At 43.6% G+C, this 27,037-nt stretch overlaps 1 protein-coding gene across 1 annotated transcript in view; it reads left to right on the forward strand.

The window, feature by feature from the left end:
• The first annotated feature begins 3,767 nt into the window (after nucleotides 1-3,767).
• The window catches only part of LOC129535561 (NBPF family member NBPF4-like), a 319,223-nt gene continuing 295,953 nt past the window's right edge, over nucleotides 3,768-27,037 (forward strand). The window contains exons 1-2 of the mRNA XM_088835766.1: nucleotides 3,768-3,890; nucleotides 8,697-8,802. The gene's annotated coding sequence lies outside the window, so the exon portion shown is untranslated. The remainder of the gene's footprint in view (nucleotides 3,891-8,696; nucleotides 8,803-27,037) is intronic.

The raw sequence follows: 27,037 nt of genomic DNA on the forward strand, positions 1-27,037 counted from the left end.
CCATTCTGCCCTGTGTGAGGCGATATTTCATTGTAATTTTGATTTGCCTTTCTTTAATAATTAATACTATTGATCATTTTTTCATATGTTTATTGGCTATCTGTATGTTTTTGGAGAAATGTCTATTTAGGTCTTCCACCCATTTTTTGATTGAGTTGTTTGTTTTTTTGCTATTGAGCTGGTTGAGCTGCTTTTATGTTTTGGAGGTTAATCCTTCGTCAGTTGCTTAATTTGCAAATATTTTCATTATGAGAGTTGTCTTTTCATCTTGTTTCTGATTTCCTTTGCTGTGCAAAGCTTTTAAGTTTAATTAGGTCTCATTTGTTTATTTTTGTTTTTATTTTCATTGCTCTAGGAGGTGGGTCAAAAAAGATCTTGTTGCAATTTATGTCAAAGAGTATTCTGTCTATATTTTCCTTTACATATACAGTTTTAAAAATGTTAACTCAATCATTAATATGGACAGGGAGGCCTGGCGTGCTGTGATTCATGGGGTCGCAGAGAGTCGGATATGACTGAGTGACTGAACTGAACTGAACTGAACTGAATAGAGTAATATGGTGTATGGATGTGAGAGGTGGACTGTGAAGAAAGCTGATCGCTGAAGAATTGATGCTTTTGAACTGTGGTGTTAGAGAAGACTCTTGAGAGTCCCTTGGACTGCAAGGAGATCCAACCAGTCCATTCTAAAGAAGATCAGTCCTGGGTATTCATTGGAAGGACTGATGCTAAAGCTGAAACTCCAATACTTTGGCCACCTCATGCGAAGAGTTGACTCACTGGAAAAGAGTCTGATGCTGGGAGGGATTGGGGGCAGGAGGAGAAGGGGACGACAGAGAATGAGATGGCTGGATGGCATCACCAACCCGATGGAGGTGAGTTTAAGTGAACTCCGGGAGTTGGTGATGGACAGGGAGGCCTGGCATGCTGTAATTCATGGGGTCGCAAAGAGTCAGACACGACTAAGTGACTGAACTGAACTGAATATGGTGTGATTTTGATGGTAACAAATTCTGTCTCTCTTAGGAATCTGACTAAACTTAAGTAGGTGTGGTTAAAGGAATACTTGCTGTCTTGATCTTCTACTTTGTAATCTTGAGTTTGATTATTTCCCTGAACTTTTATGTACCTTCTCTTTGCCTTACTGCCTCCATCATGTGATCCACATCGATCCCTCCCTGATATTCAAAGCTCTTACTGTGAAATCTTAGAATGTGTTGACAATTTCTTAAAGTTCAGACTTCAAGCATGATCTTCACCAACTAATCTGCAGTTGCAGACTTGAATATTGATGAAACATAGGAGGTGTAGCCTCTCTGTTGAGTGTATTTTGCAGTGTCTACTAAAGTGGCTTGTTCTTGGAATTGGCTTTCCTTTCTCTGCACCTCCTTTGCCCTGCAACCTGGCAACAGTTGAACTTAGGCAGGACATCTGAGCCTTGGGCAGAAAGAGAACAACTTCTAGATTCCAGAGGAGAGAATTTCTCCTCTTTCTCCTCCACTGATCAGATGTGGAGGTAACTTCGGTTGCTGCCTGAATTATAAGATGGGACATCCCTATGACTTTTGTCCCTCTGGGTTCTTGTTATTTCAAAGGTTTCTGTTATTTGAACCATATTCAGCAAGTATTTGTTGGGTGAATGAATGATTTTCTCTGGGTTGGAATCTTGGAGCTGATTCCATTAGAGCTGAAGTCCCTGAAGCTCAGAGGGGCTGCAGGGCTTGGTGGGGAGAGAGGCAGGCTTAGAACTAGGTCTTCTGGCTTTACTGCAAATACTTGCTCATTAGGACTCAGCAGAGCAGCCCTTTCTTTCTGAAGGTACTCCTACTGGTTTCTCCCATCCTCTCCCCATCCAGTAGAGCTGACCAGTGCCTCCACAGTACCCTGATGTCCTCGACGGTTGCAGGCAGTTATTTATCTACATGTACATCTCTTCCTGTTGAGATCATAAGCTCCTTGAAGAGGAGGCCATATCTTAATTGTTGCTGTTTGGTTTTTTTAAAATTAACATTTAGTTCAGTTTTGGCCTTGACTATGTAAATGAGCAGATGAGTGCATATAGTGTCTGCATATCTTATGTTTTTCTTGTGTGATAGTGAATCCAGCCCTCTATAAACTTGTCAGATCAAGTGCTTCAACACTTTATGATATTTTCCTTAGATACTGTGTATATGTCTATATATGTACATCTTAATCTTGTCTCTTAAAATTCATTGTTATTATTAGAAAAAGAAATACAGGCTTATTATTAAAAATTCCAATAATGCTTTAGAGTGAAAAGCGAAAACTGGTTGTTCCTTCTATACCCAGTACCCTCTGTAATTTGTTTCTTGAGATTTTTTCTGTTAATTATTTTGTTTGATTTACATATAAGGTGTCACACTATATATAATCATTCACTACTTACTTTGTTTTCACTTAATGATCTATTTTGGACATCTTTTCATATCAGTGCATATATTTCCATCTTATTCTTCTTAATGATCGCATCAATTCAGTTCAGTTCAGTTCAGTCACTCAGTCGTGTCCTACACTTTGCGACCCCATGAATCTCAGCAGGCCAGGCCTCCCTGTCCATTACCAACTCCTGGAGTTCAGTCAACCTCATGTCCATTGAGTCGGTGATGCCATCCAGCCATCTCATCCTCTGTCAGTATTCTATAATACGGGTATAATATCAAATGTCTAGTAGTGGACTTTTACTGAAAGATGGTTGTGTGCATGTGTTTAGTCGCTCAGTTGTGTCCAACTCTTTGCGGCCCCGTGGACTGTAGCCCCCCAAGCTCCTCTGCCCATGGAGATTCTCTAGGCAAGAATACTGGAATAGGTTGCCATGGCCTCCTCCAGGGTATCTTCCCAACCTAGGGATCGAACACAGGTCTCCCACATTGCAGGTGGATTCTTTACCATCTGAGCCACCAGGGAAGCCTGAAAGACAGTTAGCTGGTTTCATTTTTTCCTTAAGAAATGTCCAGAAATCCTGTACACATACAGGCATAACTGAGGAGAAATTCTTGGACATAGTATCAGTGATTTCCTGGATAGGAGCATTTACATTTTTGACAGATGTTGCAAAACTGTCCTTCTTGGGTTAGTAGTTTTTGATAGAGAAAGCAAGTCACTTCTTAGGTCTGGGGATCAGCAAGTTAGCTAAGACATAAAACATGAAATGGAATCAAAGGGGTTAACTGCAGTGGTGCATTCTTGTGTTTCTTCCTAGATGTAAGGTATTACTGGAGCCCGCTGGTAATGTTGCTTTGGTTCTGGTTGGCTTCCTTCAGCCACCCTTTCCTTATTTCCAGCCCAGCCTGGAGAACTCCCTTTGCTCCACAGTGAGCGAATTGGCTCTTGGCAAAATCCCCCTCTGTTGCTTAGTCAGCCCTTGATCAGAAGCCAAAGCAAAAATATCAGTCAGCCTCAGGAACAGGAATTACCAGTTTCTTAGTCAAGTCCCTGCTGCTAGAAAGATCTGTGATTTCCCAGCTATGATCCAGAGTGTGGCCTCTCCTTGTGGTTTGGTGGGTGCCCTTTAGCATATGTTCTTTTAGAGCAAGGCAGCATGCATTTTTCAGCGGCAAACTTAAAACAGGAAAGAAACTCTGTTAAACAGGCTCACATTGTGGGGATGAAAAGATTGTTTAATCAGTAAATATTTATTGAGCCTATACCCTGTGCTAGGTACCTGCAGCAAGGAACAGAGTAGGCGTGGGTTGGGGACGGGGCGGGAGGAAGAGAGGGGTGTTGGGCAAAGCAGGGCAGAGTGCCTGCGGAGCGCTTCCTGTTCTGGTCCCATAAATCAGGAGCTGAGAGGAACACTCTGTCTCCTGATTTTTATTGTCTACGGAGGAAGACCTGCTGCTGTGTCTCTCCCTTAGAAGCCAAGCTGATCAGTAAGAGATCTAGCCGTGAACCGGAAACTGTGGTGGTTTTGATGGTCCGAGTGGAAAAAATTATGTTTGCTCATGCAGGATTTGGGGCCTGGGGCAGGAGAGAGGCTCAGAGCCGCTACCCAGGAAGTGACTCAGGAGCATGTAATGTCTGAGTTGCAGTTTTATCTCTCTGGAGAACTTGTGGGTTGCGGCGGGGGCGGGGGGGGGGGCCCTGAGGTGGGCGGCTATGGGCTCAGTGGTCCCAGCCCTAGGGGTGTTTGGGCTCTGTCAGGCTCCACTGGATTTCCTGACTTGAGACACCTTGGTAGCCAGAACTCTGATAATTTAGAGATGTGAGCACCACCTGTTGTCACAAATACTTGGAGGCTATAAAAATGCCAGGAAGTCCCGCCCCGGACGTTGCCAGAAAGAAATGTTGTGGTACCTCACCCTCTCCAACTGCCTTCTTTGTTCACAATCTCAGATGGTGGCAGCCCTGTGACTTCAGGGCTGGAAGCCGGGGCTGCAGTTACCCTGCGTTGCAGAGCTAGTGATGGGAGGGTGGGGCTGCTGCTGCTGCTAAGTCGCTTCAGTTGTGTCCGACTCTTTTCATGGACACACCTAATTCATTACAGGTTTCAACTAGAAGAAGCTGTCAAATTATAGGAATCACATGAGGCCTTAAACCCTTAATATACCAGGAGAAATAATTATCACCATTTACCATCTGGGTCCAGAGTGGTCTGTCTGTCTATCTTTTGAATCATTTTATAATTTATAGAAGAATAAGGAAATAATAATAACTTTATTAGATATAGCAAACTCATTTATTCCCTATTTTCCTAGATTTGAAGATACACACACATATATTCATATGTGTGTGTATGTTTGATGTGTATATACATTCACACGCACATACGTAGGCACATATATATATATCATCTTTATTGTATAATTGCAAAGTATTTTCATTTTTATATTTATAAATACCAAATGATCAATCCAATGAATGTTTCTTATTTCTGTGTCAGCTATTTCTTTCCAGTTGCCTTGTTATATGCACCTGCCTTCAGCATCGATATGGCAAATATATCAAGTAAATTTTAGCATAAATATGAGGTGAAAGAATAATGTCACATGTCTTTTTTAGCAAAATGGTTGAGTAAGGTTCATGCATAATATTGTGTGACACAGTTCTTCCTGATGAGTTCTTCCTAGCTGGATGAAAATACTATATTTCTCTTTGCTCTTAGAAACATTCTTCACTTATTGATTCCTGCAAGCTTATTTGGAGGAAGGATAGCTACTTGTATTCCTTTTATGAAATAAGGGTCTTTACTGTCAGGGAATGCCATCTCCCACTACCCAGCATTCAGCTTTGGGAGAGGCAGACACGAGGAGGGCAGGCAGCGCTCAACTATCCAGCCAGAGCAGCAGAATAAATCCTGGTAACCAGTGAAGTAACAATATCTCAATGAGACCATATCTTGCTCTCCCAGGCATTGATCCCTGAGTTTGCGTTAATTCACTGGGAATATTGTCATCTGAAGATGCAAAGTCTGAGATTATGATCAATTATAATAAAAAATTGATGATGATCAGTTTATATGATCAATTTATATGAGTGCTTATATGATCACTTTTGCTGTGGTCATTAGAGAGTTTGCTGTGGGTTTCTTCACATTTATTGTTTAATTCATGTGATAGTTGTGAGATTTGTTCTTCTGCCAATTTTCTCCTCTTTGCCACTAGGTGAACAAAATGAAAAATTCTAACTTTTCAACTGTGCTCAAGAAAAGCTAAAAACAAATCAACAGCATACAGAGAAACTTTCAAAAATAACTTTTTGAGAGATGATGCAATGCTCTGGGTACTGCCTGTGAAAACTGAAGTTTGTTACAGACGCTGTCACAATGATTTGCTTCACCCTTGTGGTATCTTCTTAGTGTTCCTGTCATTCCTGTTTTCTCATATCTTGAGATGTTTCATGATAGAGAAAAAATATGATCACTAAGACCTCAAAATATAGCTTATGCATGTGTGCTCAGTCACGTCCAACCAGACTGTAGCCTGCTAGGCCCCTCTGTCCATGGGATTTTCCCAGCAAGAATACTGGAATGGGTTGCCATTTCCTCCTCCAGGGGATCTTCCTTACCCAGGAATCGAACCTGTGTCTCCAGAATTGGCAAGTGTATTCTTTACCACTGAACCACCTGGGAATCCAAAATATAGCTTAATTTCTAAAATGGTCCAATATACCCATATGGTAATTAGAAGACACAATGAGTTTTATTAAAAAAAAAGTCATTCAGTCTTCCCTTTGTTCTTTAGAAGAACTCTAGGGAAGAATAAGAAATCTTTGCAAATAGACCTGCTGAAAAAGGAAAGTCAAAATGTAAAGTGTATGTTTCTTTACAGCTTACAACAAAACCCAAAATTTGTCTGACATAATTTCCTTTTCTTCTCCCAGTATCTGGAGGTTTTGTTGGGGAAGAAATCAACCATGTATGTAAAGGAGAAATGGTCCTCTTTCCAGGGTGGCAAGTGTCATTAGTTCGGATGCCAATGCTGTGGTCTTGCAAGAGCTGAGATGGGCCTCACCTCCTTATCTGCTTTCATCTCATGGAGTCCCTGACACTCTCACCTCTCTGTCTGTCAAATACATTTCGGCCTCTTTTCGTGACCTCCCAGGCCAACTCCATGGACTGCCTGAGCAATTCAGTCAACGCCAGCCTCATTTCCATTCAGTCATGTCTTTGTTTTTGCTTTACTATGTATTTGTTTGGCCGCGCTGGGTCTTCGTTGCAGCAATGGGATCTTCAGCTGCGCCGTGCAGACTCTCAGTAGGGGCTTGTGTAGTGGCTCCCTGACCAAGGATTGAACCCAGGACCCCTGCATTGGGAACGCAGTCTTAGCCGCTGGACCACCAGGGACGTCTCAGCTTCAGTTGTGTCTTGAAGTGGTTGTCTGTCCAACAGCATCCTCACGACCTTCATCGTACCCTCGCGGAACCCCCTCAGCCTTGGCTGGGCACAGTGAGGAAGAGCACGGAGTCATGGATCCTATTCTTCCCACTTCAGCCTGTATTCTTATCAGTCATTTTGCTGCTGCTGTTGCTGCTAAGTCGCTTCAGTCGTGTTCGACTCTGTGCGACCCCATAGACGGCAGCCCACCAGGCTCTGCCGTCCCTGGGATTCTCCAGGCAAGAACACTGGAGTGGGTTGCCATTGCCTTCTCCGATCAATCACTTTACTTGTCTTTGATTAGTAAGTTTCCTCATCCTCAGGGACCTCTCCACGTTTGATGATGCTTCTCTCCTCTCATCCTCCCACCCCTGCAGAGGGGTTTTCCTCCTAATTCTGGGAGAAAAGCAAGGCTGTTAGGCACAGTTTCCTCCACTTCTGCCATCCGCAACCATCTTCCTCCACACCCATCCTCACCTTTTACCCCTGTTCGCTTCTAGGCTAGCAGCCCTCCTGCCCTTGACTGACCCTGCCTCTTTTGTAGACTCTCTGACTTTGGCCATAGTTTTCTCCTCTTTTCTGTTTCTTTGGTCCCTCTCCCTAGGGGCTCCTTTATCATAGTCTATACATACACTCTAGCTTTTCAATATATATTAAAAACCATTATCTCCTGTGTATCAGGCAGCAGGTAAAAATACACCAGCTACTATTTTTTTTTTAATTAAATACAGTTGATCTACAATGTTGTGGTAATTTCAGGTATACAGCAGAGTTTTTCCCATTATAGGTTATTATAAGATGTCGAATATAGTTCTTGGTGCTGTATAGTAGGTCCTTGTTGGAATATCTGTCAATCCCAAACTCCTAATGTATCAAACCCCCTTCTTCTTTGGTAACCACGTATTTGTCCGTGGGTTTGTTCTGTTTTGCAAAAAAGTTCATTTGTGTTATGTTTAAAGTTCTACGCACAAGTGATACCATATGATACTTGTCTTTCTCTGTCTGACTGACTTCACTTAGTATGATAATTTCTAGGTCCATCCACGTTGCCGCGTTCTTTCATGCTTTGGGTGCCTGAGTAGCATCCCATTGCATATTTGCGCTGCATCTTCTTTATCCGTTCATCTGTCAGCGAATTCTTAGGTTGTTTCTTTGTCTTGGCCATTGTAAATAGTGCTGCTGTGAACCCTGGGGTGCATGTATCTTTTTGAATTAGAGTTTTCATCTTTTCTGGATATATATCCAAGAATGGAATTGCTGGGTCATATGGTAACTCTATTTTTAGCTTTTTAAGGAACTCCCATACTGTTCCCCATAGTGGCTGCACCAATTTACATTCCCACAAACAGTGTAGGAGGGCTCCCCGTTCTTCATAACCTCTCCAGCATTTATTATTTGTTGACTTTTTGATGGTGGCCATTCTGACTGGTATGAGGTGATACACTGTAGTTTTGATCGGCATTTCTCTAATAATTAATGATGTTATGCATTTTTTATGTGTTATTGGCCATCTGTATGTCTTCTTTGGAAAAATGTTTATTTAGTTCTTCTGTCCATTTTTTGATTGGGTTGTTTGTTACATACCAGTTGTATTAACAGAAATAATTCAACAGAGAGACTCATTAAGTAGGAAACTTAAAGGGTAAAGAGAACTCTAGGGTATATGGGAGTAGCAGTTTCAGGAACCAGCAGTTACCCCCACAGCTAACTTCCAAGGGGAGAGGTTGAAAATATCAGAAGGTTGGAGACTTAAGCCTCTGAAAAGGGGTGCTTCTTGCTGGTTCTGTGAGGTTAGAAAAACTGCACACTGGATTCAGCTGCCTTTGGGGAACAACACCCAAGCTAGTTCATATTCCTTCTGCAGGGCTTCTCAGTTGAGAATATGGAGTTCCTTTGTGGGGAAACCACCCTGCCAGGTGAAGAAATGAAGCTGGCGTAACGCTATGGGGACCCGGAAACCATGGATAGAAGTAAGTTCCTCTCCTCTTCTGGTCTTCTTCTAAGATCTCCATTGGCAGGGGTAACTGGGATTCAGCTGCAAAGTAGAGTCCCAGGCCTGACTCCCCAAAGTGTGCAGAAGAGTAGTTTTGACATCAATAGACACTAACTTAATAACTGGTGTCCCTACTCTCCTCTCTTTCTTTCTTAATTATATGTCCATACGTGCATAGTTTTCATGCAATATCTGCTCTCTCTCAGCTCCATTCATTTCCTCAAATTTATGAAATTTGGCTTTGTTATCATCATGCTACTGTACTTTTTGAAAAAGGCCTTCCATTGACCAAATCCCGTGGGCCTGTTTCTTTGCTTGTCTCACGTGGCCTGCCCAGGGAGGCATGTGACATAGTGGATCTGTTCTGTTAAATGTTATTCACACTACTTCATAAATGGAATATATGTTCATTCAGAGTGTCAACTACAAATATATAAGCAACATCACTGTTTAATTGTGAATTCATCCAGCACACAGCAAACACCCTCAGCCAAAGCCATTTATTTATAGTATAGTGACCTGGTGTCCGGAGAAGGCAATGGCAAGCCATTCCAGTACTCTTGCCTGGAAAATCCCATGGATGGAGGAGCCTGGTGGGCTGCAGTCCATGGGGTCGCTAGGGGTCGGACACGACTGAGCGACTTCACTTTCACACATTGGAGAAGGAAATGGCAACCCACTCCAGTGTTCTTGCCTGGAGAATCCCAGGGATGGGGGAGCCTGGTGGGCTTCTGTCTATGGGGTCACACAGAGTCGGACACGACTGAAGTGACTTAGCAGCAGCAGCAGCAGCAATCTGGTATCAGAAATTGTATCTGTATTCAAGGTTGATTAAGTTAGGTCATATTTGAAATTTCTTTAAAAGTTAATTTCTATTTATTACTTATTTATTCAGCATGACCTTCCCATACCAGAGTCTTTTCTAGGGCACAAAGATTTATAGGGAACAAAACAAAGTTCCTGCTCTCACAGAGATCTCATTATGCATATGTACTTTGGTACCTGTTGCAAAAATATTGAAATTGCAGATAGGAAAAAAAGAAAGAAAGAAAGAGGGAGTGAAGGAGTAAGTGAGAGAGGAAACACATACAATTCGACCATCCAGGTTAATTTTTCAGTGTGTATTCTTCCCAACTTGTGTTCTATGCATAACATGTAAACATTGCTTGTTCACACAGATGTGGGATAACACTTGATTGTTTTAACGTGACTATACATTGTAAATACAGTCCATGGGGTTCTCTAGGCAAGAGTACTGGAACAGGTTGGCATTTCCTCCTCCAGTGGACCATGTTTGTCAGAACTCTTCTCTGTGACCCATCTGTTGTGAGTGGCCCTGCGTGGCATGGCTCACAGCTTGAGTTACACAGACTCCTTTGCCATGACAAGGCTGTGATCCATGAAGGAGATCCATGGACAGTATGAAAAGGCAAAAGGATATGACATTGGAAGATGAGTTCCCGAGGTCAGAAGGTGTCCAGTATGATACTGGGGAAGAGTGAAGGGCAATTACTAATAGCTCCAGAAAGAATGAAGTAGCTAGGCAGAAGTGGAAACCAGTTGTGGATGTGTCTGGTGCTAAAAGTAAAGTCTGATGCTGTGAAGAACAATAGTGCATAGGAATCTGGAATGTTAATTCTGTGAATCAAGGAAAATGCAGGAGATGGCAAGATTGAACATTGACATCTTAGGAATCAGTGAAAGGGAAGTAAAAAGGACAGGAAATGGGTGAATTTAATTCAGATGACCATTATATCTACTATGGTGGGCAAGAATCCCTTAGAAGAAATGGAGTAGCCCTCATAGTCAACAAAAGAGTTCAAAATGCAGTATTTGAGTGCAGCCTTAAAAATGACAGAGTGATCTTGGTTCGTTTCCAAGGCAAAACATTCAACATCACAGTAATTGAAGTCTGTGCCTCAACCACTGATGCTGAAGAACCTGAAGTTAACCTGTCTTACGAAGATCTACAACACCATCTAGTTCAGCTCAGTCGTGTCCAACTCTTTGTGACCCCATGGACTGCAGCACGCCAGGCCTCCCTGCCCATCACCAACTCCCGGAGCTTGCTCATATCCATTGAGTTGGTGATGCCATCCAACCATCTCATCCTCTGTCTTCCCCTTCTCCTCCTGCCTTCAATCTTTCCCAACATTAGGGTCTTTTCCAATGAGCCAGTTATTCGCATCAGGTGGCCAAAGTATTGGAGCTTCAGCTTCAACACCAGTCCTTCCAATGAACATTCAGGATTGATTTCCTTTAGGATTGACTGGTTTGATCTCTTTGCAGTCCAAGGGACTCTCAAAAGTCTTCTCTGAGACCACAGTGCAAAAGCATCAATTCTTCAGTGCTCAGCTTTCTTTATAGTCCAACTCTATCATTCATACATGACTACTGGAAAAGCCATAGCTTTGACTCGTCGGACCTTTGTTGGCAAAATAATGTCTCTTTTTTAATATGCTTTCTACATTGTTCATAACTTTTCTTCTAAGGGGCAAGTGTCTTTTAATTTCATGGCTATAGTCACCATCTGCACACCAAAAAAAATGTTGTCCTTTTCATCATGGGGGATTGGAATGCAAAAACAGACAAGTTTGGCCTTGGACTACAACATGAAGCAGGGCAAAGGATAACAGAGTTATGTCAAGAGAATACTCTGATCATAGCAAACACCCTTTTCCAGCAACACAAGAAACGGCTGTACACGTGGACATCACCAGATGGTCACTACTGAAATCAGATTATGTTCTTTTCAGCCAAAGATGGAGAAGCTCTATGTAGTCAGTAAAGACAAGACTTGGAGCTGACTGGCTCAGATCATGAGCTCCTTATTGCAAAATTCCAGTTTAAATTGAGGAAAGTAGGGAAATCCACTAGGTCATTCAGGTATGACCTAAATCAAATCCCTTATAATTATACAGTGGGGGTGATGAATAGATTCAAGGGATTAGATCTGGTAGACAGAGCGCCTGAAAAACTATGGATGGAGTTTTGTAACATTATATAAGAGGCAGTGATGAAACCATCCCCAAGAAAAAGAAATGCAAGAATGCAAAGTGGTTGTTTGAGGAAGCTTTACAAATTGCTGAGAAATAAGAGAAGTGAAAGGCAAGGGAGAAAAGGAAAGGTATACCCAACTGAATGCAGAGTTCCAGAGATAGCAAGCAGAGATAAGAAGGCAAAGAAATAGAACAATGCAAAGAAATAGAGGAAAGCAATAGAATGAGAAAGACTAGAGATCTCTTCAAGAAAATTGATCAGGGGACCATATCATGCAAGAATGGGTACCATAAAGGGTAGAAATGGTAAGGACCTAACAGAAGCAGAAGATATTAAGAAAAGGTGGCAAGAATACACAGAACAACTATACAGAAAAGGTCTTAATGACCTGGATAACCACGATTGTGTGATCACTCACCTAGAGCCAGACATCCTGGAGTATAAAGTCAAGTGGGCTTAAGAAGCATTACTACCATCAAAGCTAGTAGAGGTGATGGAATTCCAGTTGAGCTACTTAAAAATCCTAAAAGATGATGCTGTTAAAGTGCTGTGCTCAATATGGCAGCAAATTTGGAAGACAGCAGTGGCCACAAGTCTGGAAAAGGTTTTATCATTCCAATCCCAAAGAAGGGGAGTATCAAAAATGTTCAAACTACTGTATAACTGTGCTCATTTCATATGCTAACAAAGTTATGCTTAAAATCCTTCAGGCTCAGCTTCAGCAGTATGTGAACTGAGAATTTCTAGATGTACAACCTGGATTTTGAAGTGTTAAAGGAACCAGAGATCAAATTGCCAGCATTTGTTGGCTCGTAGAGAAAGCAAGAGAGCTCCAGAAAAACATCTACCTCTGCTTCCATGACTATGGTAAAGCCCTTGACTGTGTGGATCACAACAAACTGTGGAAAATTCTTAGAAATGGGAGGACCAGACCACCTTACCTGTCTCCTGAGAAATCTGTATGCAGGTCAAGAAGCTACAATTAGAACCAGACATGGAACACTGACTGGTTCCAAATTGGGAAAGGAGTATGACAAGGCTGTATATTGTCTCTCTGCTTATTTAACTTATATGTAGAGTATTATTGTTGTTCAGTCACTAAGTTGTGTCCAACTCCAAAGAGCCTACCAGGCTCCCCTGTCCATGGGATTCTCCAGCAAGAATATTGAAGTGGGTTGCCGTTTCCTTCTCCAGGGGATCTTCCTGACCCAGGAATTGAACACGTGTCTTCTACAGTAGCAGGCAGATTCTTTACCACTGAGCCACTAGGGAAGCCCTATATGCAGAATATATCACGTGAAATGGCCAAGCTGGATGAATCACAAGCTGGCATCAAGACTGCTGGGAAAAATATCAATAATCTCAGTTATGCAGATGATACCACTCTAATGGCAGAAAATGAAGAACAACAAAAGAGCCTCTTAATGAAAGTGAAAGAGGAGAGTGAAAAAGCTGGCTTCGTGCTCAACATACAGAAAACTAAGATCATGGCATCTATCCCATCACTTCATGCAGATAGAAGGGGAAAAAGTGGAAGCAGTGACATTTATTTTCTTGAGCTCCAAAATCACTGTGGATGGTGACTGTAACAATGTACTTCAAAGATGCTTGCTCCTTGAAAGGAAAGCTATGACAAACCTAGATAGAGTATTAAAAAGCAGAGACGTCACTTTGCTGACAGACGTATGTATAGTCAAAGCTCTGGTTTTTCCAATAGTCATTTACGGATATGAGAGTTGGATCATAAAGAAATCTGAGCATTGAACAATTGATGCTTTTGAATTGTGGTGCTGGAGATGACTCGTGAGAGTCCCTTGGACTGCAAGGAGATCAAGCCAGTGAATCCTAAAGGAAATCAACCCTGAATATTCATTGGAAGGTCTGATGCTGAAGCTGAAGCTCCAATACTTTGGCCACCTGATGCGAAGAGCCTACTTACTGAAAAAGACCTTGATGCTGGGAAAGAGGGAAGGCAGAAGGAAAGGGGCATGGCAGAGGATGAGATGATTAGATAGCATCACCAACTCAGTGGACATGAATCTGAGCAAACTCGGGGAGATAATGAAGGACAGGGGAGCCTGGCATGCTATAGTCCATGAGGTCACAGAGTCAGACTTGACAGCAACAATGACATTGTAAATACCTTTTCATACCACTGAAAACTCTGCCTCCTTATTTCTAATGGCTGCATGGCGTAACTGGAGTCTGTTTGATTGGCGTGTCCGGCTAGCCAAGAGCATTCAGGCCCTAACTGTGACAGTGTCTCCACCTAAGTATATAAATTTGTTTGGGAGGCTGTTTCTCAGACGTCAGTGTACATAAGACTTACCTTTGGAGCTTGCTGATGATTGAGATGCTTGGGCTGCACACTCAGGGATTCTAATTCAGGAGGTCATGAGTCTGCATCTTAAGACGTCTCACTTATCAGCTAGGGGCTTAGGATGTAGGTGGTCCCAGATCCCACGTGACAATCTTTGGTGTGACTTACCGGAATAACATGTGCAGTCATAACTCCCTTCTCCACTTCATGGGGGTCTTGGGAGTTAGATCTCCCTCAAGGTAAAGTGGTTTAAGCTACACTAGATACGAATCAGCTATACTAGCGAATGAATCAGAGGGTTCAATTTGGGTTGGTAGGAGTCATAGCTGAGAAATATACTACACCAAGACAACGGGACGGGGCGGGTTTGAAATTAGGACGTCAAGCTGAAGTGCGACAGACACGGGTTCCTGGATCAGAATGGAAGCAGTGAGGGGGTGCTGTGTGTGCGTGCTCAGTCGCTTCAGTTGTGTCCAACCCTTTACGACCCTATGAACTGTAGGCCGCCAGACTCTTCTGTCTGTGGGATTCTCCAGGCAGGAATACTGGAGTGGGTTGCCATGTCCTCCTCCGGGGATCTTCCTGACCCAGGAATTGAACCCGCATCTCTTACATTTCGTGCATTGGCAGGTGGGTTCTTTACCACTAGCGCCACCTGGGAAGCCCGGGGGGATTCTAGCCATGCCTACTAATTAATGTCAGGGGTGCTATTCTGTGTTGTCTTGGTGCTGTTGGTGGCTAGGTCAATGGGCAGGTCAGCTTGGCTTACAGATACAGAGTCGAGGACAGCGAAGGTTTGCAGAAGCCCTTGACTTGTAGTGCCCATAGGTCAGCTAGAAATGGTTTGACTCTCAGGACTGAATGAAATTAACTAGATCCATCCCCACACTAAACTTTGGCCAGCAGAAGTTCCAAGCCTTCTGGGTGACCTCTGTGTATCCCCAAGGCTTGTATCCTCATGGCTGCCTCCTACTTTTATTGGCTTTCTGCTTCCTTGACACAGATAATTCAGCCTCTTTTTACATTTACACCAAAGAACCATCCACACCAGCATCTATGATTTTGTTTAGATTTGGGGGTCCTGAAAAAGGACATATCACACCTCACACCTGTGGGGTCCTCCCTCTTTTCTGCTTCCCTCTTGGAAGAAACCCAGATTTCTCTTTTCATGACCATCAGTTTATCAGTCGTCTTTTATCACTTAGGTGGACCCTCTAGAACTTGCCTTCCATCCTGAACTCATGTCAAGACATTTTTCTCTGCAACTCCACTTCAAAGAGATATTTTGCTATTATAGTAACACTTCCTCCCTTTTAACTCACATTCCTGAGCCTGTACCCACCCAGAAGGTGGGATGGGGTGGGGTGTTCATTTCTAGCTCTAAACTTACCTGCTTAACAGGTTGCAGGGCTCAGCAAGTTGCAAGATGGGAGCTGGTAAGGCAGTTCTCAGTCTACAGCTGTGGTCCTTAACGGATGAGTAACTATCAGTTAGCACTGCACAACTCCACCGGTAGAAGTCATTTTTGTAGTTCTAGCGTGGTCTGTCCTTCCATGTAGTTTTCTTTATTTTTCAACAGATGGCTGGCAGGGGGACTCCTCTGGGTGACGATTTTTGAAACACTTGCCCTCCAGAGCTGGCTGTGATCATGAACAGAATCATAGATGCTGAAATGAACACAACGCCTGTAGTGGACACCACTCTTCCTATCAAGAGATATTGTAGATGTCTGCCACATTCTCCTTTTATTCATATGTTACAATATCGCTGAAATTCACGTGTTTTAGAATTGAAATGCACATTTAATATAATGCTCCCCCTAACCCCCAACAAAAATGCTGTTTTTAAACCAGTGCTGCCTCTTATAACCCACAGTATCTTAGAATAAAGGAATGTAGTAGGAATACTTATCCTTAAAGGATCTGGGTTTAAGAACCGTGAAGCACGGTCCGGCCTACAACCTCAGTTACAGGTGAATGGAAAGTGAGAATCTTTTGTCTGTTTGCAATTCCAATAAGGGACACACGATATCATCTCTCCCTGCCAGCCCAGGGCCGGGGCGGTGAAGCAAGAGGTCCTTTCTGCATTTCCTATTGATTGATGATACTTGCAACGATCCCTGGGTAGGGAAGATCCCCTGGAGAAGGAAACGGTAACCCACTCCAGTATTCTTACCTGGAGAATCCCATGGACGGAGAAGCCTGGTAGGCTACAGTCCACGGGGTCGCAAAGAGTCGGACACGACTGAGCGACGTGTTTTAGAATTGCAACATTGCAGTCACCACTAGGTGGTGCACAAGCCCCAGGCATGAAATTTTGAGGCCCACAAGCCTCCCAGATGGGATCCTTTCTAGATGGCTTTTAAGGAGTTGCTGACTAGCAATATATCATGGGTGAGCAGGTTGAGCTGGGTGAAGGCAAAGACTCCATGGAGCAGCTGGAGGAGGGTTTGGGCAGCAGGAACAGGGAGAGAAGTTAGAGTTCATTCATTAGAGTAATGATACTGAATGAGTACCTGTAATTGCCTAGGGGGGTATAGGTAAAGAATAAGACAGGGACAGTCCTCACCCCTGTAGAATTTGTCGTTCAGTCACTCGGTCGTGTCTGACTCTTTGTGACCCCATGGACTGCAGCACACCAAGCTTCCCTGTCTTTCACTGTCTCCCTCAGTTTGCTCAAACTCATGTCCCTTGAACTTGTGATGCCATCCAACCATCTCATCCTCTTTCACTCCCTTCTCCTCCTGCTCTCAATCTTTTCCAGCATCAGGGTCTTTTCCAATGAGGCGGCTCTTTGCATCAGGTGGCCAAAGTATTGGAGCTTCAGCGGCATTCCTTCCAATGAATATTCAGTGGTGACCTCCTTTCAGATTCACTGGTTTGATTTGCCTCTATCAGTTCAGTTCAGTTCAGTCGCTCAGTCGTGTCCGACTCTCCGCGACCCCATGAATCACAGCACACCAGGCCTCCCTGTCCAACACCAACTCCCGGAGTTCACTCAAACTCATGTCCACAGAGTCGGTGATGCCATCCAGCCATCTCATTCTCGGTCGTCCCCTTCTCCTCCCGCCCCCGACCTTTCCCAGCATCAGAGTCTTTCCCAGTGAGTCAACTCGTCGCATGAGGTGGCCAAAGTATTGCAGTGTCAGCTTTAGCATCAGTCCTTCCAATGAACACCCAGGATCGATCTCCCTTAGAATGGACTGGTTGGATCTCCTTGCGGTACAAGGGACTCTCAAGAGTCTTCTCCAGCACCACAGTTCAAAAGCATCAATTCTTCGGCGATCAGCTTTCTTCACAGTCCAACTCTCACATCCATACATGACCACGGGAAAAACCATAGCCTTGACTAGACGGACCTTGGTTGGCAAAGTAATGTCTCTGCTTTTTAATATATTATCAAGGTTGGTCATAACTTTCCTTCCAAGGAGTAAGCGTCTTTTAATTTCATGGCTGCAATCAGCATCTGCAGTGATTTTGGAGCCCAGAAAAATAAAGTCTGACACTGTTTCCACTGTTTTTCCATCTATTTCCCATGAAGTGATGGGACCAGATGCCATGATCATCGTTTTCTGAATGTTGAGCTTCAAGCCAACCTTTTCACTCTCCTCTTTCACTTTCATCAAGAGGCTTTTGAGTTCCTCTTCACTTTCTGCCATACGGGTAGTAGTGTCATCTGCATATCTGAGATTATTGATATTTCTCCCGGCAATCTTGATTCCAGCTTGTGCTTCTTCCAGCCCAGCATTCCTCATGATGTACTCTGCATATAAGTTAAATAAGCAAGGTGACAATATACAGCCTTGACGCACTCCTTTTCCTATTTGGAACCAATCTGTTGTTCCATGTACAGTTCTGACTGTTGCTTCCTGACCTGTATACAGGTTTCTCAAGAGGCAGGTCAGGTGGTCTGGGATTCCCATTTCTTTCAGAATTTTCCACAGTTTATTGTGATCCACACAGTCAAAGGCCTTGGCATAGTCAAAGAAGCAGAAATAGATATTTTTCTGGAACTCTCTTGCTTTCTCCATGATCCAACGGATGTTGGCAATTTGATCTCTGGTGCCTCTGCCTTTTCTAAAACCTGCTTGAACATCTGGGAGTTCACGGTTCACATATTGCTGAAGCCTGGCTTGGAGAATTTTGAGCATGACTTTACTAGCATGTGAGATGAGTGCAATTGTGCGGTAGTTTGAGCATTCTTTGGCATTGCCTTTCTTTGGGATTGGAATGAAGACTGACCTTTTCCAGTCCTGTGGCCACTGCTGAGTTTTCCAAATTTGCTGGCATATTGAGCGCAGCACTTTCACAGCATCATCTTTCAAGATTTGAAATAGCTCAACTGGAATTCCATCACCACCACTAGCTTTCTACACATTTGCCTCTATATTTCCTGATAAATATTAAATCACTTTTATATAGTTCTAAAAGTATAGATGGCATCACCGACTTGATGGACATGAGTTTGAGTGAACTCCGGGAATTGGTGATGGACAGGGAGGCCTGGCGTGCTGTGATTCATGGGGTCGCAAAGAATCGGACACGACTGAGCGACTGAACTGAACTGAACTGAAAAGTATATTATTACATTATTTTAGCACAGTTCCTTTTCCAGGTATAAACTTATAAGGAGATAATTGGCATCTTTTAACAATGAGGCCTCCCATCCAAGAACAAAGCAAGTCTTCATGTATTGGAGTTTATCTGCTTTAGGACAGTTTTATATCACAGACACATTTCGCATGATTTACCCCTAAGGGTATCATGTTATTGTTATTATAAAGTTGATGGGTTTTTTTTGGTGTGTTTACTCTGTAATGTGTTACTAAACTTTAGAGCTAATGGTTTTTCAGTCCATTCGCTTAAATATCCTAGGTTGAAACCTTAACATATGTATATTAAGGTATAAGTCAATATTAACATATATATAATATTCCATTGCATATGTGCCTTCCTGAAGTGAATTTTGCCTGATGGCGTGTCTTGTTCTTTCATGGCATCCAAGTGTAAAGGAAAACTGCTCTTGGCTAGAATTTTATTCAGGAATTTTTGTCTGTATTTATAAATTTGTAGTTTTCAGGGGGCTTTGGGATTTTGATTTTGGGGTTATGCTGCTGCTACTGCTAAGTCGCTTCAGTCCTGTCTGACTCTGTGTGACACCCCATAGACAGCAGCCCACCAGGCTGCGGTCCCTGGGATTCTCCGGGCAAGAACACTGGAGTGGGTTGCCATTTCCTTCTCCAATGCATGCAAGTGAAAAGTGAAAGTGAAGTCACTCAGTCGCATCCGACTCCCTTTGAAAAAAATTATAAAGCGCCCTTCATGTTTGTATTCTCTGATATGGTTTAAATCATGTGGGAATTATTATTCCATGATTGTTTGAAAATATTCACCTGAGAAAGAGTTTTGCCTGGAGCTTCTGAGAGCGTGATTATTTGACAGTCTCCTAAATTTTTTCTATGGTTATACCTCTTTGGGAATCAGTTTTCCCAGAGAAATCATCCATCCCCCCACCCCACCAGGCTTTCTTTCCCTTTTTTCCCTCCCTGTCTCCTTTCTTTTCTTTTTCTATCTTTTTAAGAATAAAGTTGTTACAACTCATCTCTCTTCTATATTTGTAGCCAATGCTTTTGATTTCACCAAACGTATATTATCTTTTTTCTTGCTTAATTACTTTAACGATATTCCAAATATCTTGGATTCTTTCACTTGTTAATTAATTGGCTATTCTGTCTTCTAGTCATGATTTCTACTTATTTCTTTGTATTTTCCTTCTTCCTGCTTTTTTTTTTTGTTTTGTGTCTTAATTTTTTTAGTTTATTGAATTAAATGGGTAGTTTATTCATTTTTTATTGTTAAGTAAATAAAGTGCTTAAGGCTGTAGCTATAGATTTTAATATTTGCTGTCTTTTTATTGTTATTTTAAAATGTTATCTTAATTGCAGTAACATGTTTTTTCTTAAACTGAGTTATTATGAGTGCTTAAAAGTCCCAAATATCTTTGATATAATCATCTATTATCAATCTCTAGCTCTATAGCATTATCATCAAAGATGTGTTTATTACAGTTTTAATTATCTTTGGTTAGCTTTTATAAATCTTTTGTAGGTGCTTAAAATATGTATATTTTCCAAAGTGTGTAGAGTTTATATATACCTATTAGATCAAAAATAGTAAAAAAAAAAAAAAGTATAGCTCACATCTATCGAGCACTTTCTATATGTCAGGCAATGTATGAAGCATTCAAGTACATTTAACACATAATATTATTTTTTTTGAAATTGGTTTTACAGAAACTAAGACTTAAAGAGGTTTCATTGTCCAACATCATAAAGCTAGTATGATGGAGTAAGAAATTAAGCCCAGATTGGCTTATCTGCAAAGTTCATGCTCTTCACTACTACTTCAAACACATTTTCTATCAACTTTTTATTTTCTAGTTTCCTGCTAAAGATGAAGAAAGATATGTCTGTATGCCTATTGTTTTTCTGTCTGTTCTGCCTTTTATTTCCAGCTTCTTTTTATTTTTATTTGGATGCCATGTTATTTGACACATTTGACACAAGACTTCCCTCACTAGAATGTTAGCTCCGTGACTAGAGGTTTTTTCTTATTTTCAGCTTATCTTGGGGCTTCCCTGGTGGCTCAGATGATAAAGAATCTTCCTGCAATGTGATGGACCTGGGTTTGATCCCTGGGTTGGGAAGATCCCCTAGAGAGGGGAATGACTAACCATTCCAGTCTTCTTGGCTAGGGAATTCCATGGACAGAGGAGCCTGGTGGGCTACAGTCCATGAGGTTGCACAGAGTGGACACGACTGAGCAATGAACACTTTCAACTTTTCAGCTTATCTTTGATACCAGGATAGTACCTGACACATAGTAGTTCCTCAATAAAATAGCTGTCGATTGATTGAATGATAATCACATTTTCGTGGTAGATTGTACCCTTCAACAATAAAAATGAGTTCATCTGTCGCTTTTAAAAATAATTTAACTAATTAATTAATTTGTTTTGGCTGTGCTGGGTCTTTGTTGCTGCATGGGGTTTTCTCTAGTTGCAGTGAGTGGGGACTGTTATGTAGCTGTGGTGTGCTGGTCTTCTCATTGTGGAGCACAGGCTCTGAGGTGCTCAGGCTTCGGTAGTTGTGGCACATGGGCTTAGTTGCTCCATGGCATGTTGTATCTTTCTAGCCTAAGGTTTGAACTCGTGGCTTCTGCATTGGTAGGTGGATTCTTTACCACTGAGCCACCCAGGAAGCCCCCGTATATTGCTTTTCATTAAATTGTATTGATCTGACTTTAATACTGTGACCTTTGCTTCATTTGTTCTCATTTACACAATCTGTTTTGTTCCTCCTTTAGCATTTAGACTGTTTCGAGTGTTTAGTTTGTTTTAGAGGTTTCTTTCATAGAAGCATAGAGCAGGACTTGTTTTTGCTTTTTGGGGGGCTCTAGTAGGTGAGTATGAATATTATAATGGACATTACTGAATGAATTGAAGAAAGAACACATGTTTTCTGGGAGAAAAATAAATCCTGTTCTACAGGCTGTGACTGACAAATTTCCAAAAACATGGAAGAAACCCAAGGAGAAATGAATGCTTGCTAATTATTTATTGTTAATTTTTATAAGGTTTATAATTTGAATAGGCAGTCCCTTCGGATTAGCTTTGAGAGTTATGATTCATTAAAGTTAAAATCATAGAGTTATTGGAGGATATTATAAAACATTTAATTCTTCTTTCTGCTCTAAACAATTCCTTAAAGATGTTAGAGTCCCAGAAACGAAAAGTTGAGCAATTCCACCCAATACACATTACAGCTATATGTCTGAGATACATGGAGAAAGAAAAAGCCAAGAATCCTAAATCAACTGGCTCAATCAACTGGAAAAGGAGAATTTCTTGGAACATCTGGAAGTGACTTTAAGACGAATCTTCCGAGGAGCTAGACTCACTTGAGACCTCAGAGCTCTTCTCAGACTTGTGGTTGCCAGATTTGTTCTGCTGGTCATCATCACTATCTTCCCGTCTTTCTTTCTTGTTTTGGTACAAATGTTCTTCTGGATCCCAGATTGGGGAGTTGACATAGCTTCCTCCACTCCTGTGATCCTTAAACATCCCCAAATCTGGATAAGTGAACCTATTTCCTGTATTGCCTATTCCTGATGGATCATGCAAACAGTAGCATAACCAGTTACCTTTCTGTTTGGAAAAAAAGTATACCTCACAGGTAATCGGCCCAATTTTTCTGGTGAATGCAGACTCCTGAGGATCTAGATCTTCAAGATCAGCTTTAACCTGCTTGGGAAAATGCTTTTGATCTTGTACATTCCCTAACATCTCTTTTGTCTCATAGTTGGATTCCCTAACAGATAGCCTTCTTCCAGAGCTGGTCTCATTGTTGTCTCTGAGATGACTCTCATCCCTGCTTGGAGGTGGCCTTTGCTCTCTAACCTCTTCTCTCCCACCATTCCTGGGCTCTGGTCTTGCATCCTGTCTTCCATCATTATTGGGCTCTGGGCTCAGATCTCTCTCTTGGTTTCTTCCATCATCCACTGATGTGGGGATATTGTCTCTTTGTTGCCTTCTTTCATACAATCTTGCAGCTGGTCTCTGCTCCCTGTCTTGACTTCTTCCATCAATCCCAGATTCCGGTCTTACATCTCTTACTTGGTGTCTCCTATCATCCCTTGGTGCTGAGATTTGGTCTCTCACTCCAAGTCTCCCATCTTCTGGTGCAGTTGGTCTCTGGTCCCTAATTTCCCTTCTCTCATCACCCCTGGGTTCTGGTCTTTGCTCCCTCAGGCGGTGTCTGTCATCATTCTGGGGTTCAGGACTCAGGTCTCTCACTTGGTTTCTCTCATCATCACTTGATACAGGGGTCTGGTCTCTATGTTGGATCCTTCCATCCTGTCTTGGAGCGGGTCTCTGCTCCCTGTCTTGGCTTCTCTCATCATTTCCAAGTTCTGGTCTCACATCTCTTGCTTGGAGTCTCCTCTCATCCCTTGGTGTTAGGGTTTGGTCTCTCACTCCAAGTCTCCCATCTTCTGGTGCAGGTGGTCTCTGGTCCCTAATTTGCCTTCTCTCATCACCCCTGGGTTCTGGTCTTTGCTCCCTCAGGCGGTGTCTGTCATCATTCTGGGGTTCAGGACTCAGGTCTCTCACTTGGTTCCTCTCATCATCCCTTGACGAGGGGATCTGGTCTCTATATTGGATCCTTCCATCCTGTCTTGGAGCAGGTCTCTGCTCCCTGTCTTGGCTTCTCTCATCATTTCCATGTTCTGGTCTCACATCTCTTGCTTGGAGTCTCCTCTCATCCCTTGGTGTTAGGGTTTGGTCTCTCACTCCAAGTCTCCCATCTTCTGGTGCAGGTGGTCTCTGGTCCCTAATTTGCCTTCTCTCATCACCCCTGGGTTCTGGTCTTTGCTCCCTCAGGCGGTGTCTGTCATCATTCTGGGGTTCAGGACTCAGGTCTCTCACTTGGTTCCTCTCATCATCCCTTGACGAGGGGATCTGGTCTCTATGTTGGATCCTTCCATCCTGTCTTGGAGCGGGTCTCTGCTCCCTGTCTTGGCTTCTCTCATCATTTCCAAGTTCTGGTCTCACATCTCTTACTTGGTGTCTCCTATCATCCCTTGGTGCTGAGACCTGGTCTCTCACTTCAAGTCTCTCATCTTCTGCTGAAGTCAATCTTCGCTCCCTAAGGTGATGTTCTTCATTATTCTTGCGTTCTGGACTCAGGCCTCTCACTTGGCTTCTTACATCATCCCTTGATACAGGGATCTGGTCTCTGTGTTGGAACCTTTCATACCATCTTGGAGCGGGTCTCTGCTCCCTGTCTTGGCTTCTCTCATCATTTCCAAGTTCTGGTCTCACGTCTCTGACTTGGAGTCTCCTCTCATCCCTTGGTGTTAGGGTTTGGTCTCTCACTCCAAGTCTCCCATCTTCTGGTGCAGGTGGTCTCTGGTCCCTAATTTGCCTTCTCTCATCACTCCTGGGTTCTGCTCTTTGCTCCCGAAGGATTTGTCTCTCTTCACTCTTGGGATCTGGACTCAGGTCTCTCACTTGGTTTCTCTCATCATCCCTTGATGAGGGGATCTGGTCTCTATATTGGATCCTTCCATCCTGTCTTGGTGCGGGTCTCTGCTCCCTGTCTTGGCTTCTCTCATCATTTCCAAGTTCTGGTCTCACATCTCTGACTTGGATTCTCCTCTCATCCCTTGGTGCTGAGACTTGGTCTCTCACTCCAAGTCTCCCATCTTCTGGTGCAGGTGGTCTCTGGTCTCTAATTTGCCTTCTCTCATCACCCCTGGGTTCTGGTCTTTGCTCCCAAAGGAGGTGTCTCTCTTCACTCTTGGGATCTGGACTCAGGTCTCTCACTTGGTTGCTCTCATCATCTGTTGTTGAAGGAATCTGTTCTCTATGTTGGATCCTTCCATCCTGTCTTGGAGCAGGTCTCTGCTCCCTGTCTTGGCTTCTCTCATCATTTCCATGTTCTGGTCTCACATCTCTTGCTTGGAGTCTCCTCTCATCCCTTGGTGTTAGGGTTTGGTCTCTCACTCCAAGTCTCCCATCTTCTGGTGCAGGTGGTCTCTGGTCCCTAATTTGCCTTCTCTCATCACCCCTGGGTTCTGGTCTTTGCTCCCTCAGGCGGTGTCTGTCATCATTCTGGGGTTCAGGACTCAGGTCTCTCACTTGGTTCCTCTCATCATCCCTTGACGAGGGGATCTGGTCTCTATGTTGGATCCTTCCATCCTGTCTTGGAGCGGGTCTCTGCTCCCTGTCTTGGCTTCTCTCATCATTTCCATGTTCTGGTCTCACATCTCTTGCTTGGAGTCTCCTCTCATCCCTTGGTGTTAGGGTTTGGTCTCTCACTCCAAGTCTCCCATCTTCTGGTGCAGGTGGTCTCTGGTCTCTAATTTGCCTTCTCTCATCACCCCTGGGTTCTTGTCTTTGCTCCCTCAGGCGGTGTCTGTCATCATTCTGGGGTTCAGGACTCAGGTCTCTCACTTGGTTCCTCTCATCATCCCTTGACGAGGGGATCTGGTCTCTATGTTGGATCCTTCCATCCTGTCTTGGAGCGGGTCTCTGCTCCCTGTCTTGGCTTCTCTCATCATTTCCAAGTTCTGGTCTCACGTCTCTGACTTGGAGTCTCCTCTCATCCCTTGGTGTTAGGGTTTGGTCTCTCACTCCAAGTCTCCCATCTTCTAGTGCAGTTGGTCTCTGGTCCCTAATTTGCCTTCTCTCATCACTCCTGGGTTCTGGTCTTTGCTCCCGAAGGAGGTGTCTCTCTTCACTCTTGGGACCTGGACTCAGGTCTCTCACTTGGTTGCTCTCATCATCTGTTGTTGAAGGAATCTGTTCTCTATGTTGGATCCTTCCATCCTGTCTTGGAGCGGGTCTCTGGTCCCTGTCTTGGCTTCTCTCATCATTTCCATGTTCTGGTCTCACATCTCTTGCTTGGAGTCTCCTCTCATCCCTTGGTGTTAGGGTTTGGTCTCTCACTCCAAGTCTCCCATCTTCTGGTGCAGGTGGTCTCTGGTCCCTAATTTGCCTTCTCTCATCACCCCTGGGTTCTTGTCTTTGCTCCCTCAGGCGGTGTCTGTCATCATTCTGGGGTTCAGGACTCAGGTCTCTCACTTGGTTTCTCTCATCATCCCTTGATGAGGGGATCTGGTCTCTATATTGGATCCTTCCATCCTGTCTTGGAGCAGGTCTCTGCTCCCTGTCTTGGCTTCTCTCATCATTTCCATGTTCTGGTCTCACATCTCTTGCTTGGAGTCTCCTCTCATCCCTTGGTGTTAGGGTTTGGTCTCTCACTCCAAGTCTCCCATCTTCTGGTGCAGGTGGTCTCTGGTCCCTAATTTGCCTTCTCTCATCACCCCTGGGTTCTGGTCTTTGCTCCCTCAGGTGGTGTCTGTCATCATTCTGGGGTTCAGGACTCAGGTCTCTCACTTGGTTTCTCTCATCATCCCTTGATGAGGGGATCTGGTCTCTATATTGGATCCTTCCATCCTGTCTTGGTGCGGGTCTCTGCTCCCTGTCTTGGCTTCTCTCATCATTTCCAAGTTCTGGTCTCACATCTCTGACTTGGATTCTCCTCTCATCCCTTGGTGCTGAGACTTTGTCTCTCACTCCAAGTCTCCCATCTTCTGGTGCATGTGGTCTCTGGTCCCTAATTTGCCTTCTCTCATCACCCCTGGGTTCTGGTCTTTGCTCCCTCAGGCGGTGTCTGTCATCATTCTGGGGTTCAGGACTCAGGTCTCTCACTTGGTTCCTCTCATCATCCCTTGACGAGGGGATCTGGTCTCTATGTTGGATCCTTCCATCCTGTCTTGGAGCGGGTCTCTGCTCCCTGTCTTGGCTTCTCTCATCATTTCCAAGTTCTGGTCTCACGTCTCTGACTTGGAGTCTCCTCTCATCCCTTGGTGTTAGGGTTTGGTCTCTCACTCCAAGTCTCCCATCTTCTAGTGCAGTTGGTCTCTGGTCCCTAATTTGCCTTCTCTCATCACTCCTGGGTTCTGGTCTTTGCTCCCGAAGGAGGTGTCTCTCTTCACTCTTGGGACCTGGACTCAGGTCTCTCACTTGGTTGCTCTCATCATCTGTTGTTGAAGGAATCTGTTCTCTACGTTGGATCCTTCCATCCTGTCTTGGAGCGGGTCTCTGGTCCCTGTCTTGGCTTCTCTCATCATTTCCATGTTCTGGTCTCACATCTCTTGCTTGGAGTCTCCTCTCATCCCTTGGTGTTAGGGTTTGGTCTCTCACTCCAAGTCTCCCATCTTCTGGTGCAGGTGGTCTCTGGTCCCTAATTTGCCTTCTCTCATCACCCCTGGGTTCTTGTCTTTGCTCCCTCAGGCGGTGTCTGTCATCATTCTGGGGTTCAGGACTC

The sequence above is a fragment of the Moschus berezovskii genome, chromosome 4 (assembly GCF_049115385.1).
Source record: "Moschus berezovskii isolate FMDL1 chromosome 4, NW_MosBer_1.0, whole genome shotgun sequence".
Classification (NCBI taxonomy): Eukaryota; Metazoa; Chordata; class Mammalia; order Artiodactyla; family Moschidae; genus Moschus; species Moschus berezovskii.